Source organism: Clarias gariepinus, chromosome 23, assembly GCF_024256425.1.
Source record: "Clarias gariepinus isolate MV-2021 ecotype Netherlands chromosome 23, CGAR_prim_01v2, whole genome shotgun sequence".
Taxonomy (NCBI): Eukaryota; Metazoa; Chordata; class Actinopteri; order Siluriformes; family Clariidae; genus Clarias; species Clarias gariepinus.
In genome coordinates, this window is record NC_071122.1 from 21165808 (window position 1) to 21185565 (window position 19758).

Here is a 19758-nt window from a genome sequence, read left to right on the forward strand (position 1 = left end):
CCAAGCAAACCTGCTAATTAAAAACACACACACGCATACACACACACACACACACACACACACACACACACACACACACACACACACACACCAGCCAGGTTAGTTATGATTTTCTTAATAAACTAATTCTTTTCTCTCTTTCTGAATGTTATTACCAGTTGTGCAACAGTGTTTTTAAGTAAAGTTCAATCAGTGTTTTTAATTAAAATGCAAAATTATCATCAGGATGACAAAACTGAATTTAAAAGAAAAATTGTTATACTTGTATTTGTACAGTAATAAAGCCACCCATACTGCAAAGAGCAAGTGTTCACTGATTCTGCACAGCATCACCAAATATGTTTCTATCCTTCCATTACATTTCCTCATGCTCTATCATCAAAAAACTGTTATCAAAAAGCACACGTGGACTTAATTTGAAATAGTTACAGCTAGGTATAACCTGAAGGGTTTTATTGTTCATGTTGCAATTATTTATTTTCTGGTATAGACAGAAAATCCCAATTTTGGCCAAAACCTAATGATTTGTTTATCATTTTTGGCTCCTTGCCAGATTTCACCCAGTATCCCTTGAGTAATTTCCAGACTGCTTACGTTTTACTGACATCTCATTGCATTAGCAGTAGAGATTGTTTGTATTGTATCATGAGGTTTTCGGGGTTTTTTTTTCGGGTTTGGATGCAAATGTCCAATTTTTCTATTTTTATATTAATAATTAATATTTGGTGTTGTAATAACATCTTGCTTTACAATGTTATCAGTTATACGTTGCTCTCACAAAGCATATTCAGATTCATTACAGATAACTTGAAACTAAAAAGTTTAATATATATAAGATTTGCTTTTTGTTTAAAAATAATAAAGTAATAAATTCGATATACACACGGATATTAATCAGGAGTCCAGGGCGTGTCATATGCACTTATTTAAAATTCATTGTATACATTGACAGCTTTAACAGATCAGTTTGACTCTAATTGGACAAAGGGCTACAGTGCACACTAATGGAGCATACTCTCTTAACGTATATGCTGACAGGACAGGTAGAGAGTTTTTAGAGCAGAACCTCCAAACACTGGGGGAGAACGAGGACAAGAAATGAGATGGAGGGAAAATGCGTTTGGAGAAATCGGACAAAAGAAAATGGAGAGGAATGAAATGGGGCGAAACAGAGAGACAAGAAATCAGAGAAAGTGTAATAGGAGCAAACTGTTCTTTTTTCCGTCTCTCTCTCTCTCTCCCTCCTCACTCTGTATGTCTCTCTCTCTCTCTCTGTCTCTCTCTCTCTCTCTCTCTGTTTCGCTCCTTGGTTTTCAGTAAGAGAACCTGTAAGAGATAAGACTAAAAGGACAGTCAGTCTGTTAGGAACAATTCTCTCACTGTCCCTCTCTCACTCCGGCTCGCACTCGCTCTCGCTCTATACCTGTAAGCCTCTCTCTTTTTCTCTGTCTCCTTTTTTTTGGTCTCATCCCTTTCTTTCTTTCTTTCTGCTCCTCTTCATTCTGCCTAATGGCAGCACTCAGATTTCTGTTGATGTCTGCGTCGATACACGGCTCTTTCAGGACGGTGCAGCTGCCGGCTCCGAGTGCAGGTCCTCCTGTACGCAATCACAGATTTTACAATAAAACCACGCAGGTGATATTCAATATACACTCACTGGCCACTTTATTAGGAACAGCTTAATGAGCACTGAATAACCATAGTGAAGAGAAAAGCATTTCACATTGCACAACATTTTGAATTTTTAGGTGGATGTGGATGTAACAGTAGAAGTCCACATCCAAGAACAGGAATCTGAGCCTACACAGTGGGTAAAACTCGAAACTCCCAAACTGGACTCCTTGTCTTTGACAAATAATGATAATTTGCTGTTACTAGACAGAGAATGACTATTTCGCACTAACAGCATGTACAAAAGTCTTTTATTCCGCTGTAATCTGACTATTTAATTTGTAATAATGAATAAAAAAATAAAACATTGTGATGATAATGTTATGAAACAATTTATACTATGCCTGCACTTGCATTATAACAGCTGTAAACAATGACCAGCAATGTCCACTCATAAATAACCTGGTCATTCAGTGCATTCAGGTCGTCAGCTGACTTTATTTTATTGCCACATGATGTTGCTGAGCAACCCTGGGTTATAACACTGGGTTATAACACCTTCTTAGGTTCGAGGCTTAAAACAGGCATTTAAATATAACCAGCAAATAAAGTAAAAAGGAGATGTGCACTGTAGTTAAATTAGATACAATACAACATAATGCAATATGAACAGTTTATGCACTAAGGTTAAGGGCCTTGAATCTGTTGCTTATACTTTACATGTAGAATAGTTTTATATTTAGGAAAAATTCGAAGCAACATTATAAGGAACACACATAAAATAACCGCATATTTCACAGTATATAGGAATACACTACTTGAAATGAATATGTGTGGAGGGGATTAGAGCTCTTCCTAGTCATTCAAAGCCCTACTAAGACAAACAGGCAGTGCAAAACAATTTAAAACACATCCATATTAGCGCACAAAGCCTCAAAAGAGAGATTTAAACACAGCCTTCATCTTCCTTCTTCCTGTTCTGGACACGGCAGAGTCCAACAGAGGAACTAAAGCATGTCTTAAAGGAGGGAAGAAACAAGCATCAGAAGCTCGGGTCACAGGCTTTACAAAGGGAGAAATGTTTTAATCCAAATACAGACTCGTCTCTTGTCCTCCCACTCCTTTCTTCATGAAGGGAAATAAAAGAAACCAGGCAAAACTAATTAATTTACTAGTCGGGGAAATTGTCTAATGTTTAGAGGAAAGAGGCAGTGGTGAGAGGATCTGAGGTAGTAAACAAAGAGCGAGAAAAGACAGCTTAGCGTGACTTTATTTTCTCTGTAAATACTCAGTCTAATTAACATATTCTCAAAAACACCTTGACAGAAAACCATAAAAGGTTCCACAGAAGTCGGTGAATAAAGTGTGCTGTTGCTGAGAGTAGGACACAAGCACACAAACACACACGGCGCTCACTTAAACTATACTATCATGTAGCGGTGCTTAAACCTACTGCATCACCCGTGCCTCACAATCTGGCACACTGGCCGTCAGTTTCAAGCGTAAACCTGTAAGTAGTTATCTTTCCATCCAAATGTTTATGAGCACAGATTGTGTTCCAGCATCAGCATCCATATCTATAGTTGTGTATTGCCTTGACGTAACACGTAGAGTTGTAGGATGTGGTTTGGGACCAAGCTTAACTAGTTTCATTATAACTGGTGCGCTACGTTAAATTCGTATAAGCACTGTTTTTTTTTTTAAATAAGCGTTTATTGTGAAGCCAAACAGAGAGCTCTTTCTCGACCATCATCTAATTCTGAAACGCTCACTTGCATCTAATTAAGCCAATAAAGGCTGACTTGCATCAACTCTGTGTTACATTATAAATCAAACTTTGTTAATTTCCTATTCCTAGTGCAAGTGACACAACTTTCAAAAACTTGTGATTCGGGGGAGACGTAGGCAGGGATTTTCTGCTCAGGAGAATAGGACAAAAAAAAAATCATGAAAAAATATTGTCATGTTTGAATCGGCCCCGTGCATTCTCCAGGTAATCCAGTTTTCCTCCCACAGATCAAAGACATGCCGATTAGTCTTATTGGTGTTCGCAAATTGCACGCAGTGTGTGAATGAGTGTGTGAGTGTGTGGTGTGTGCATGTGTGCAAGGCGATAGATTGGTACCCCACCTTGTGCCCAGAGTTTCCTGGGATAGGCTCCAGGCTCCCTGTGACTCCCTATGTAGGATATGAATGAATGAATGAATGAATGTTTGAATCAAGTCATGTTTGTTGTTATTTTTGTTGTTCTTCAATCATATGTCAAATCTGTCAAATAATTCCATACAGGAGCTTTGTTTTTGTGCTGTCATACTCGCCCTGAAATAGATTGGTGATCAACTGGATTCCAGGATCTGCTCTACATGACAACAAATAAATTTCTTTTGGCCTCTCATTGGCCGTTTCATAGCAATGTCCATGCTACAAGTCACACAGTGGTCCATGATGCGTAATTCATCGTAAAGACAATCAAACATGCTTGATTGCATAACTGAACTTTTCACACTCCTACAGGAACACACAACAAAGTTGCTGAATTAGGGTAACACTTTAATTGATAGTTTGGTAATAGTAATAATTAATCAGTTAATGTTTAGCAATTAGGCGGCACGGCGGCTTAGTGGTTAGCACTGTCACCTTGCACCTCCAGGGTCCAGGTTCGATTCCAGGCCAGGTTTGATTCCCAGCTCTGAGTGCATGGAGCTCTAGGCTCCGGTTTCCTCCCACAGACCAAGGACATTCACAATACTCTAATTGGCTTTCCCCAAAATTGCCTATAATGTGTAACTGTGTGTGTGAGTGAGTGTATGTGTATGTGTGTGTGTGCCCTGCGATGGATTGGCACCCCGTCCAGGGTGTACCTCCCCTCGTGCCCTAAGTCTCCTGGGATAGGCTCCAGGCCCCCTGTGACCCTATGTACAGGATAAAGCGGTATAGACGATGAGTGAGTGAGTATTTTGCTATTGTTAATAAATTAATGATCAATTAATAAATAATTATTGCACTTAAATTGTTTAATATGTTGTATACAATCTATATATATATATATATATATATATATATATATATATATATATATATATATATATATATATATATATAGTGGCACGGTGGCTTAGTTGTTAGCACTGTCACCTTGCACCTCCAGGGTCTGGGTTTGATTCCCGCCTCAGGGTCTGAGTGCATGGATTTTCCATGTTCTCCCCATGCTTGGTAGGTTTCCTTTGGGTATTCTGGTTTTCTCCAAAGATATGCAGATTAGGCTAATTGACATTCCCAAATTGCCTGTAGTGTATGTAAATAGTGACCAGAGGTCCTACTACAGTCGTAAAAATGGGAATAAATACAATGGTCACCATCAGCCTCCACAATCTCTAGTTGGACTACAGAGGTTCCTGGGTGGATGATGGATGGAATCGATATTGTATGTACTGTATAGTGCAATGTTTAGGGATCAAATTAAAACCTTACTACAATAGGGATTACATTTAATTAATGACTAATTAATTCCAGAATCATTTACAAATGTATTGTTAATTTATTAATTCCTTGGAAAACCACTAGAACAGGATGATGCACTTATAATAGAATTAAATACCTACTGAATAATAACTGTATGTGGACTCTTAAGCAAAAGGACTCTGTGTTCAAACGTATGATTCCCAACAGTTTGGAATAGTGCACACAGAAACGAAACAAACGAATGCCTTCGCTGACCAAAGGCGTGGTTTGAAGTTGCTCCTTAACATCTGGATAAGGATCTGAGGAGCCTTCATGATCAGCTGGATCAGATCAGGCGTTTTGGGAGAGGAGGAACATACTAGGACAGGATTTGAAAATCTCTGCCAACCTTCTGCATTAACTGATATATTTAGTATTATGTTCACAAATATATTGTAGTACAGCGTAAAATGCAAGACTTCCTGTAGTTAATATTTTGTCCCTGGCATGATATACGAACAGAGATGCAGTACAGTTTCTTTTTTTTTCACCAAGAAAAAAAAATAACAGCTGCCATTTAATTTCCTCTTTAATTTGATCTTTGGATGAAACTGCATTAAGAGTCTTTGAGTGAATTAAATGTCTGGAAGCCATTGTACAATTCACAAGGGGCTGGAATTGCAAAAGAACACTACGAACGAACACACACCACTTTTATTCTTGGCCAAATGACCTATCTTGGCTCAGCCTACTGTCATGTCTGTGTGTGTGCATCAGTGTGTGTGTGTTTGTTCACTCTTTGCTTTTGACCTTCTCGTTCTTAATTAGATGCATTGCCTCACTAAATAAACAAGCTGTACTGTACATGGGAGCTACTGAAAAATGAATTACACATATGTAACAATTACATCAATTCAAACGCTCCCCCTGTGTTTCAACACACACACACACACTCACATGGATTGACCTGCAGTTGCTCCTGGGCCCGAGGGCTTAAATAACTGTCTGGTGCCAGGCTGCTGCACCCAGGGGCTTGTGGGGTCGTTGAAAGGCTGGCGTATGGATGTTTGTATTTTGTGTATGTGTGCATATGTGTGTGTGTGTCCGTTCGTCCGTCCGTCTGTCTTTCTCCATTTACCTGACTCTGGTCATGGGATCTCTATTCAGCTGTACAGTCAGCAGACTTTGAGGGCAAATAGATAGAGCTTGACCTTTTGCATCTCTTCCTACTTAGGAGAGAGAGAGAGAGAGAGAGAGATCAGCAATCCCAGAATTCCTTTCTGGCGAGTCAGAGAAAACAAAACAGCCCATTTTTTGATCAAGACTGGGACGAAGTGCTCTTTTTGTAATCACATGAGTGTCACTTTTCATTTTCGAGCAATAATGGGTGAACATGGAGGTGCTCCCGAGTGTGTGTGTTTGTGTGTGTTTTGCCTCAGGGCAGTATTCTCTCTCTCTCTCTCTCTCCCTCTCTCTCTCTGGGCATTTAAGACTTGGCTTCATGGGTGGCACAACTTGGATGGAGGCTCTTGTGCTTGGTCTGGTTGTCATTTCGTTACATGGCCAGTCTGTCTGCATCTTTTCCCAGAGATGCTGGGTGAAATAAGGGTCATGGGGATTCTGACCAGTATGGCTTGTGTGCTTGTGCGTGTGTGTGTGTGTGTGGCAACACCGTCCACTGAACAACTAAAAACAAACAGTTTGCTCTCATCAGATCGTGTGTGCTTTGAGCTTTAAGAGAGAGAGAGAGAGAAAGAGAGAGAGAGCGATCAAAGCATGCATGCAGAGTCACTCACACACACACACACACACATACTGACAAAGCTTTTCTCTTTACCCAGACCACCTGAAACAGGAAGTGACGAAAACTGTTTATGCTGTAATTCATTAACACACAGGTCAATCAAGTAAAAAGGAAGCTCAACACTTAGCCATAATTACAGTCACCTCACGACTTTGAATAAAAGATCCACGGCGAGCAGACCGGGAGGCATTTCCGACTCGTTTGGGGACCTGCTGGGTCAAAGACCGGCGCCGTTTTAAGGTTTTCACACTCCCACACAACGGTACGATTGGCCCTCCTAATCTGCAGTCCTGGCCACAGGCTCCGCTAATTGAGCAAACAGGAAAAGACCAAACACGTTCAGCGCAATCAGGCAGGCGGCGAGCTGATCAGGTGACCCGGGAGAGGAGCGGGCAATGGAGTCCGGTGTTGGGGTCACCGCCAGGTCATCATAACCCGCCCAAAGGCGAAACAGATGGAGGGAAGAATTGGCAGCCCATCTCTCTTAGCTCTCCTTCAGAGAAAGGATTACGCTGTGTTTAGCCTCGTCATAAGGCCCTGGTTCCGTTATACAAAGATGAGCTTATGAGCAAGTCACCTTTAGTGCTATATATTAAAATGTTAAGTCTGGTAAAAATTCATATACTTGGTGATAAAATCAAATTGACAGAGTTTGAAAGTAATTATTTAAGTGATTGTCAAAACAGTGAATGAAATGAACAGGTTTTTAATATATATATTAATCCACAGTTTTGGGGAAAACAAGGATAAATATATATCAAAAGGGATCTTTAATTTCTTAATCGGGAAAACTGACATTACAAACATCTTATACTTTATGTGCTTTTTAATTAATTAAAAAAAAATTTCTTTTTTTTTTTACAAAGACCACAATTCAACAAAATATATATTTAAAATATGTTTAGATGCAGTTTGCTCTTTGTTTTCTCTGAACCTGAGCAAATAGAAGTTTAATCATTTTTGGATTGATTTGTGTTTCTTTGAGATATTGTAAAAAAAATTGTAAAAAAGTGTCATAAAGGTTTTAATATTCTGGTGAGCAAAATACTTTTTGAAATTTTTTCTTTTAATATTTGCTAACTGACCATTCCTGTTACAAGTCATATCACTGATATGTGAATATCATGCTTTTACCTTTAGGAATGTAATGTTTGAGTGGTGGATGGTTTGGACAATCAGAATTAATTATTCTTTAAGCACTATCGGGCATCACTCTGTCTACCAAAATTTGAAGACAGAGTTTAAGAAAAAGCAGGAATTTAGACTTTATCAAAGGCGGGCGGTCAATTTAAACCAGAACTTGTGATGAAATTTCTGGTGAGCATTTGAATGATGAAAATTTTTTAAAGAAGGCTGTACGTCCATGAATGATGATGATGATCCAGAGCCTACTGCAGTCGTTCTCATGAACATTCAGCTAGTGGACCGTCTGATGCTTTAAAATAAATGGATAACTTTTGTCCAAATTGTAGAGGAGACATATTTGTCTGTGGGAACTGTACACACAATCATTCACCAACACCACTTGCACTTTACATCAACTCGGCTGGGAGTTATTGCCACATCCTCTGTACAGTACTGATATCGCTCCAATCCATTTCCACATGCTTAAGACATTTAAAGGTGTTCCTGGGAGCCCAGCGTTTAGTAGGCAGTTCAATCATGGCTCCAGCGTACTGAGAAAACTTTCTATCAAAGCACCAGTGAAACACTGGGATAAGTGGATAAGTGGATTAGTGTAGCAGCGGAGTACTGTATATAGAGAAATAAAGGGAGTTTTTACTCTCATAACTTTATGAAAACATTTTTTAAGGATTGCAAACATGGTAAAATAATATTTTTATAATATTTAATAAAAAAAAAGTATAAAAATGCACTACATGTAAACATCCCCAGTGTAAAATACCTAATGGTGCTTTTCTGTAAGGGCTGAAATTTAGTTATGTTTTGTACTTATCTAGCTAATTGGTTTGTGAAATCAGAGATGGCAATATACAATTTGAAAAAGGATAAAATTTTGGAAAATTATAAGGTCAAAAATTACAGTCAAATAATTTACCATAAAGTATTTTATGGAAATGTAAATTAGAATGAGACTGTCTTTGGTGCCGTTTTTTTTTCTTCCTGTTCTAGATTTTGGATAACTTGTAATTCTGCACAAAAGTACTGGTTTAAAATTTACAGCCCTCATAAAAATGCAACTAAAAAGCATGACAAGATTTCACTTAATTTTGGATTAATTGGGTATTAGGAAGGAAGCATTTTCTTTGCTTTAAATTACTATACGTTATTTATTTTAGCCAAATCCAAGGAAATTTAGCAAAACTTTAGTGCCGTTACGTATCAATAAATAAAGCCTCGCTATTAGGAATTCGAGTACAGATCAAACAAGAAAGCAGAAAGTTACGCCTTATTTACTTTGCACTTTGAAATATTCTTGCTTTTTTGTAAGCTTAAGCCTGTCATTTGAAACAAAAATACTAAATATGGGGTTGACAAACTTCCATTACTTTATTATCCTTGTAGCTTTGGCGCAGAACAAAAATGTCTGTACCTGATTTGGTACATTTGGGGAAAGTGTAAAATGGCATAAATGTGATATTTTATCGAAGAAATGCTTTGGGTCTAAGGCTGAAATCAAACAGCAGTTGAGTACGTCTCACACACATGGTGTTCACTTACTGGACCAGTCACTTCTCAAAAGAGTTTTTCGGTTTGAACCCGAGTTATCAAATAAGCTTGAAATGGCAGGCTGTTACCCTCGCCGTCTAATTGAATCAGTATCCTGTGCAGCGCTTTCCCAGCGTGGAACAGCGCTCCTGTCGTCTGTCTGTCTGCTTTCTCTTTTACTCTTATACTTTCTATATTTGAGGGGGGGGGGGGGGGGGTTGTTTGGTTGTTTTTTTCCTCTTAGCTTATCGCACCATCTGGAATTCAACTCCATGAGTCTGATAAACATAGGGCACCAGTACGTCTCTCTCTCTCTCTCTCTCTCTAGACATAATTGTGATTTAACACAAGCATGACAGCATGGGACGTTCAGGAAAAAAATATCTTAACCAAACAAATAAACAAGGAAGATAAGTCTGAAATATGTAAAGTATCTTATCTTAACGTGTAAAATGGTAAGAATGTTGTTTCTTGTTGCAACAGGAACACAGCTCGTACCTGAGGGACACGTCTCCGTCCTCGGCTAAACCCTGATGCCCCTCTGACCTTTCCTCATTAAGATCAATGCTTGTGTAATTATTAAGGTCACAATTACATAAAGTACATTATTTACATAAATTTAACTCGAAGCTCAAACGTAACAATACTTAGGTGTAAATATACTGACTTAATGGTTTCCTACTGCAAGACAGTGTGTGTTAAAGAACAGACACTGAGACAATTCTGACAATGTGCAGGACATTCAATTGTACTAAAAACAATTTAATAGCTTTTACTTATAATTAATTTTTTAAATGAATTAATTTATTTAAAAAAAATACTTAGTTCTTAGTAATTTAAGTATTATCAAAAGATGTGTTCGTTTATTTAACTGTATACTACAGTACAGTACATTTTTACACCAGTGTTCTACACCAAAAAAACTCTCAGCTCTTTTTTAAGAAAAAAAAAAAAAGAAAAAAACAATTAAATACTTTATACTTTTTAACTTAAAGAAAAAATTCTTTCTCATGTGTGCTTCTGTAAACATTATTTAGGGAAAAAAATATAAAAAGACGTTTTTTAAAGATTGGACCCATGATATGATCTCAAAAACTCAACATATGAATAAAATATGATTGAGTAAAGCATTAACTTGAAAATAAAAAAAAAATGTAAAAGATGAAGGCACTACATGTAAACATTCCAAGTGTAAATGAAAGAGATGGTAATATATAAGCTGAAAAATAATGTTTTCAACCTTTTTTTGGAAAAATATAAGGTCAAAAATTACAGTCAAATGATTTACCATAAAGTATTTTGGTAAATCTTCTTTATATGGAAATATAAATTAGAAAGAGTGTTTTTTGGTGATGTGTACCAAAAACTCAGCCCCCCCCCCCCCCCCGCCCTGTTTAATTGTTTTTTTCACTTAAAAATTCACCTTTTATACCTTCTACGTATACTCTTTTTTTAAACTCTTCATATATTTAGACCTTTAGGGATAAATAAATTAATAATTGTGATTGTTTTTATTAAATGCTTTAAAAAATGCTAATAATATAAAATAAAAAAAAACTTAAGTAAAATTGGAAGACTGATGATAGTTGGTTAGTTGGTTTGTTCCCAAAGGTGAATTTATTTATCTTTAGTATTTATAATGTGGTGGGAAACACAGACCTCTTTCTTTTTTGTTATGCTTTCTCACTTTTACTGAAAAACTGTACTTTTGTACTTGCCCTTAGAGTTTGGACTCAAGATCTGAAAATAAAGAAGAATAGAGTAAGGGATAAGTCTGATTTCAGGGATGTAAAAAGCATAAATCATAAGAAAGACAATATCACAAAAAGGAGAAAGAGAGGAAACTAGAGAGGCCTCAGGTATAAGAGCTTACAGATGAAGGAAAAGAAAAGGAGAGGGAGAGATAAAGGCCAGGCAGCCATGTGGGTGATTCCAGCCTCGCTCAGGTGTGTCCGACTAGCAGCACCGAGAGACAGACAGGCGGGCAGACTGGCGTCGGCGGCCACACGCGTGTCCTGCCACGCCACACGCCAGGAGCCCGCATACCTGTGCGCCCACACGCGGGCACAATGAGCGCTCAGTCCTGCATCACGCATCACCGGCAGCAGCAATGCCAAAAATTCCAACACAAAGGTAGAGGTGGTGTGTGAGCCGGAGGGGGTGAAGGGTGACGCAGTAATCACTGCGCAGTTCACACAACCACCATACATACACACATACCTTACACATGACCTTGAGCTGGTTTACATCAGATAATAGTAACATGTGTATGGAAAGTCATGGTGACACTTTTCAATAAAAAGGATTTGAAGGATTTGTTCCACGTGTCGGCCTTCGCATAACTGAAGTTTTACTTCTGCACATTAACTGCCAACTGAAAAATGTCTGAGCTCAAATAAAAGATGGTAAAAGTAATAATGTCAATGGAAAGAAATAAGTTATTCAGAGGAGAAATTCGATCATTATGTATGTAAAATAAATGCTATAAGGAGAAAAAAAATAATTTAAAACTTCCACCAGGATGCACATGTTATTTACAGTAATTTTATAGTTTTGTAATTAAATCAGAGCTGCACAGCAACTGAATGAAAAGAACTAAATTGTTATTAACATTATGAAAACAATAATCAGGAGGTTAACTTCATCAGAAAAGCACATATTCACAAACATTTCTTCAATGTGCTTTTCAAATTAGCACTTTTATAGTTTTATTTTCATTTTTATTGTCTTTTATTTCTGTGTCTGCAACAAATACTGAAGATCTCCCACATTCTTTTCAGGGGGCAATTTAAATGTTTGCTGCACACATGGATTTTCTACAGCTTTCACCAAGTAGTACTTTGGATAGTAGAGGAAATGAATCAGAGGAAGAATCGAAAGCAGGTTCTTCAAATTGCACTGGTTGGTAGAGTAACTCTTCCTTATAAAGCTACTACTCAACATTTTACCCATTTCTTGATTCGTATTAAAAAAATTATACCCTTTGTTGATGTTCTCCCACTAAAGGGTTTTTCTTCAAAGCTAGTTTACCAGTCTTTAAACATTGTCATCTATCTGTACTCATTGCTCTTGTCAATGGCGTCATCTCTGTAAACATTCTGTAGCGGCGCAGTGGGAGACGACCAACTGCGACACAGGGGACGTTCAAACAGGATTCTAGCGTTTGGTTCAAGAACGGTGCAAATTCTTGTACAAACTTGTAGACACTAATATATATATATATATATATATATATATATATATATATATATATATATATATATATGTCCAGTATACAGTGTGTATGTATATATATATATATATACTATATTTTATACATATTTTTGAAAGCACCCTTTTAAAAGAAGGTTTTTTAAGGTGTTTTGTGTTCCGTAGCTACTGGGAAGGAAAAAGAGAACAGACATCCTGTCATTTTTCGTTAGATGTAAACAGTTTGTAAATCATTACAGCAGTACCATGAGAACTTCATGACACCCTTTATTTTTTTTAAAAACAATCCATTTTAATGTTATTGATTTGTCTATACTGTATCATCATGCGCCCCTAGTTGTCTTATTACTTACATAACTAATTAATGCATCTATTACAATGGCAGTACATTGGCTTAAGACTGGATATTTACAGGGTTTTGTGCACTTTCTTAAGTGTCTTACAGCTTTCCTATGGTTGTAGATTCAAGTCCTAATATTCAGTGTTACCCGGGCAAATGTAAAAAAAAAAAAAAAAAAAACGTTCCCAAAGGTAACAATCAGGATGTAGTTTTTTTTTTTGGGGGGGGGGGGGGGGGGGGCAGCAACATTTCCATGTTTGTTTATATAAAGATTGTATAATTATGCGTTTAAATTTCATGTTCTAAATTAATATCTCTTATCTGATCTATCCAGCTTTTACTGTTCATGAATGACAGCATTTTAAGACTTTTGAAGGATTTGTTGCACATGGTGTGTTTTAATAAATGCTCAGTGTGTTGTTTAAACATTTGTACATTTAATAAAAACAAAAACAAAAAAATAATAAAATACACAAAAGTAAAGGAATAAGCAGGATGAAATAATGCAGATGGTTACATTTAAATTCATAAACACTGTTTAAAATTATTAGGGTCTCAACTAATAATCTAAAATAATGGTCTAGTACTTACATACATATAATTATATATATTTTAAGCATGTTATATCTTGCTAGTACTTTACAATGCTTTCAAGCATAATATAATATAATATAATATAATATAATATAATATAATATAATATAATATAATATAATATAGTATAAAAGTTAAATTGCAACACAATACACAAAGTTTTCATTAAAAAGTTCTTCTGAAGGTCTTTTGTTCCTGAATTAATATTATTTGACTTTGGCTTTATGTTATTACAGTTACTGTACCAGATAAAATAAAAGTTGTTTCTCTCTATCTTTAGCTAGACAAAAAGCAATTGTGCATTTGTAACAAACACGAAGCAGCAATCCTAAAATACTTTTAGGTTTATGCTATGCATTTTACTGCATTTGTACTGATATCAAAGTCTATCTACAGATTGCGTGTTATCGTTTTCTAAATAAACACATGACAACTGTAGCAAACACTCACAAACAGAAGCAAGATGGTGAAATAAAGAACTGACAACAACAACTGTACAACAACAACAACAACAACAACAACAAAAACAACAATTAAGTATACTGTCAGGGGACAATGTGTTTGTTGAGTTTAAACATATACAAAGAATTTGTTCTGGTTTTCTGGTTTGGAGCTCCCATACTGTTTACTGTGACGATAATGAGCAGCAAACAATAGTAAATGTGTTAAATATGTCAAAAGAATCTTTGGTGCCAAGAAATAAACAGTCTAGTCCAATCAGAACATTCTCTTTTTCCCCCCTAAACCGAGTAACCACAGCAAACTGCAAAGCATGAATTATATATAGTTTTCATCTTGCTGAAAGTATTAAAAAAAAAATTTAAGCACACAACTCATGACCAGTTTAATTACATATAAAAACAAATAAATGTGCCAGATTGTTAATGTAAGATTTATAGCATTTGGTTTACTGCAACACTCCTGAGTAAAATATCAATTATACAATTAATAATAGGATGCATAAAACATTTGGGAAATAAACATAGACAATAAAATTATTAGTAATATTATATAACATTTGCGTTTTATTTAGACAATTAAAGCTTTAATTATTTTAATGCTAGTTATATTTCGTAGAATTGCTATGTTAATCGTAGTCGGAAAACATTACTAGGATTTTGGCGCCATCTAGTGGACATCACATCTACGCAATACAGTTATTGTAACGTTGCCGCCATCTTGTGGTAAAAAATATGCAACTACATCGATTCTCTAAATAAAAAAAAAATAATAATAATTTTCCCAATACTGTGCTAAATGTGTCCAGTTAATACTCTAGTAAGGCAAGTTTGGTGTTTGAGGTGGACATAATTATATAATAAATAATAAAATAAAAAATAGATATTTATTATAATTTAAATTACTTTTAAAATATAATCAAATCTTTATAAATGAAACCACTCATAAAATACACAAAAGGGTTTAAGGTACTTGTCTGCATCAGGAAAATTGCTGCTCAGTTTTTTTTTTTTATTTGTTTTTTTTTTTAACTCTGTATTATGCTGTTATTCTTTTATTAGACAAAAACATGGCATACAAAAAACTGCTCTCTTAAGACATCAGTACCCATCAGTCTCCCTATAATTATGTGATATTTCAGTATATACACAATATATATATATTATATATATTTTTACTTTATACAATATATTTTTTATTGATACCATTTTAAGATTTTGTCAGAATAATAATATTACTTTAAAAATCACTTTAAAATAGTAAAATATGTAGAACTGTCACAGCTATGAAACTGAGAAAAGCAGTCAAGGAACCACACACATATGCACCTCGTCATATCTATATCTGCACACTGAGAGACACATCTGTTATTAGTTATTAGGTCTCAGTCAGAGCAGCCTGAGGGTTCTTGCGAAGCCTCCAACTCAAATCCAGCTCAACTCCTCAACTTCCGACACGATCCGGGTCAACACTCCTGCCCTTGGCCCATGGGGGGGGGGGGACACGCCACAGACGTTTAAACACGGCTAAAGAGGCCAAGCAAATCAAGATCTCTCTCTCTCTCTCTCGTTCTCTCGTTCTCTCTTATACACACCCATCATTCTAAGTGCAGATGAGATGTTAATGTTTCAACATCTTCAACTTTCCCACATTTCCTGAAATAGCACTCATGTACACGAACATATGGCAACCAGTTTAAGTGACACTACACATACTGTGAATACAGAGGCTCTTGAGGCTGGGACAGAAACAGAGCAAATGGAAAATGAGTCATATTATTCTGCATAATTCCCTGGTCTGTTTCCATGGCACCTAAATAAAAATACAGTATTAAGTAATAAATTCTAATTTAATTTTGTAAAAAGAGAGTCTGTTCATGTGACTTAATTAAAGCACAAGACTTTAATCTAATTGAGAATCTTTAACAGTAATTGAAAATTCTTCTTCAGACCTGACGGAGCTTAAACTATTTTGCAAGAAAGTATGTCAGGATACAATAATATCAGGATACAGGTGAAATAAATACAACTGAGGGGGTAAAAACTTATGCAAACAATAAACTGATACCTTTACTTCTAATTTATCATGGTGTCACAATCAAAAATATTTGCACCTTTAAATGTTGGACATGTGGGGAATAATATTTTTTTTTAATCACATTTAATTCCTGATTTCAGTTGTGGGCTGTAATATAAAAGGGTTTAAAGTGGGGGTGAATACTTTTGAGGTGTTGGGTAAAATAATGCAACCACAATCATTCTCTAAAAAAAATTCTAACTGCTTAATGTTCCTTATATGACTAATGTTGCAAGTGAACACTTAAGAAATTGCCAGCAATTTTGGAACACTTTTAGACCAATTCAACATAGCTAAATGGCTAAAAAAATAAGGGTGGCTACCAACATATGGCAAAATTCCATGATGCAGGAGTACATTTACTGCCCAAAGTCCATAATTTGTTATGTCGAGTTTATCAGCCTTCTTACAGTACGTACTGTATACCCTGCCCTTCATTTAAAAACCCTTCTTTTTTTTTTTAAACCTCTGTAATTATACCATAGTTTATTACACACAGTCACCTTGTTGCTGGAATTTGCAGGAGTAGAGCTGGATACTAAAGACTGGGATCTTTAGTGCTTTGAGTTTTTCTTCTAGCTACTAATAAATAACCTGCACCTTTAATAGATAATAAAATAATTCTCATGCAGTTTTTCAGCACAGCATTGCTCAGCGATGGAGATTCTTGCTTTGTAAACTGTTTCTTATCCCAGTGATCTTAAGTTGTTTATAATATCAAGCAACTCTTTTGTACAAGTGCCACCAATACCACTATCACTGTAGTCTATAGTTTATTTTTCTTTTATTAACTGTCATGGAATCTGATGGTTGGTCACAATGTGAACCATCAACCATCATTGCTGTAATGGATAGATGTTACTGGATGGATTGCTGAGGACTCCAACCTCTTGTATCCCCAAGCTCACACAGACCCTCACAGAACCAATCAGCCTTCATGTATGACTTTGAACAATAGGAGAGCAAACCGGACCCGGACAAAACCACTAAACACAGGGAGAACATGCAAACTCATGAGGTAGATCGATGCTAGTAAGCTGTGCAAAGCAACATCTAGTTTGTAGTTTTAACCTGATTAAACAGTAAGATAAACTTAATTTGATTTGTCCCTTTGATGGAATGCTTATGGGATTTTTCTTTGAAAGTTTTTGTTTCTTTGAAACAGTGTATTGTTATTAAAGAGGGGCAGCATGCAATCCAACATAAGTAAACTTAACTACCCAAAGAAAAACTTTTTCCAAAAATGTATTCTTATATATTTTTTTCTATTAATTTGTTTCTAATACCATTTTCTTTAATACTCTTTGTTTCAACAAAATATATATATATATAAAAAAAAACTTGATAGAAATATTGCACAAGCTGTTTTACAGTAACACATACTTGTTTTGTTTAAGGGTCATAAAGCAAGAGAGACGGTGAGAAAAAGAGGGCATGAGAAGAAAAATATTCAGCTGATGCTGAAATGGTAGTTGAAGCTTTATTTGCTTGTTTCTGGGGTTGCCAAAATATCTCATGGATATAAAAGGAAATAAAGTGGAATGAGCGGTCCACTCTTGGGTTGAAGAATCTGGATATTACAGTGATGTGGCTCATTTATACCCTTTAAATATTTTTCTTCTGAAAATGACTTCATAGGTGACTTCAGTCCTGTTAAAGAGGGAGGAGTGTGCAAAGACAAACAAACACACACACACACCAACACACACACCAGCCAGGCTGGGATCAAGCCAAGAAGCCATAGTTGCACAACCCACACAGGCAGACCCATTGATTTCTGCCCTCTCCTTCTTGGAAGCTGTAAGCAAAGTGAAAGTGCCAGGAATTAAAACTTTTTTTGATAAATAAGCAGACCTGCTGCTAAAGTTCTAGCAAACACCAAAACATGCAAATTTTGTTCAGGGTGTGTATACATCCTTGTGAGTCAGTGATTACCTGAATATAACAAAACTGTCTCTGTACTTAAAGCAGGAAACAGGAACTTGATGGTCAAGTCTAAGGTATCTTTGTTGGTCTGTCAAACATGCATTTAGATAAGCACAACGTTGAACTTTAAAACATGACAGCAGCTGATATTAAAATATCCTCAAATTTCTGGAGTAAACCAGCATCGTTCATGAACTACAGTACAATTCCTTTGTTCTATGTATGACAAAGTCAAGGTAAATCAATAGTTCAGCTTCCATTAAAAAAAAAAAAAATTAATACAGTTCTCTGAAGCCAGTAGCAAATACATGAAAAAAAAGCATGCGTTAAGATTTAAAGATAATTAACTGTTCGCAATGTCTTAATAAATCCCTTAAAACTCACATGGCATATAAATGGCAGAATATGGGGATAACATCACAAAAATGTAACATCTCTTATAATGAGTATATGATGATGATTATGATAATGATGATGTGTCTCTGTGCTATTTCTTTGTCTGTGTGACTCTTTTTTTTTTTTAGTTTTTTCGCACAATCATGTTTGTATAGGTTATTGAAATTAAATAAAATTCATTTTTTATCATGAAAAAAGATATGTTACTCTATACTGCACAACCCTGAGCCCTTTATATGTTTATAAAAAAAACGCAACAAAAAACGAATAATTGCTAAAATGCTCTGAGCTTTAAGGGTTATGGCAGAACATTTTTCCGCACAACAGCACTATCTGTGGTCATAAGAAAAACAACACAATGGGGCTGATTTCCTTCTAACCCAGTCTGTATATTATATAGATTTATGCAGCCTGTTTTTCGTGTTATTATGTTGTTAATTTTTAAGGGTAACGTCATCAGCAGTAATCGAGAAGGCACATCAGAAACACAGTGATCTACTGTAATAAACTCTTAAAAAAAAAAAGCCCTTAAAGAATAAACTAAGAATAAACAGAATAAACACATCTTGTTCAATTAAAGTGACACAAAAGGACAGATAACAGGAACTTTTTGGTTTTGTGTTTTAAGGGAATAAGTTACATAATTTTTGTTAGATGTGTTTAGTATTCAGAGGAAATTTAACATAAAGCCAATAGAACATTAAATATTTAGAAAAAATGCAATCAGCAAATGAATGCAGCTTCTTGCCAACCTTCAAGTGTGTTTATGTACGTGTGTGCCTAATCATTTTACCTAGTAATATAATGCATTGCACAACCATGAAAGATTTTTTATTACCACCCATTTAATATCACAACCATTATTCTGATATTTTATTACATTTTTAAAATGCAAATACAATGTTTAAAAAAGGTTTAAAACTATAATAAAGTGTTTTCCTATTTATTTATTTATGTATGTATGTATTTATTTATTATAATTTTAAATAAGCTAAAAATAAAAACTCTACGAAGAGAATCCATTCATACACACACAGTGGCAGGCCCTAATCTCCACATTGTGTCAGTTTTGAAAAACGAAGTTAACACCTTAGATACAGAGGTATTAGTCCACACGTTCCTCTGGCAAAGCTCCTGCACATGAAACACTGCCTTATTCATCACACTCTCTTACCCTCCCTCTTTCACACACACATACAAATACACTCATTTAAAAGCTCCTGCAGTCAGG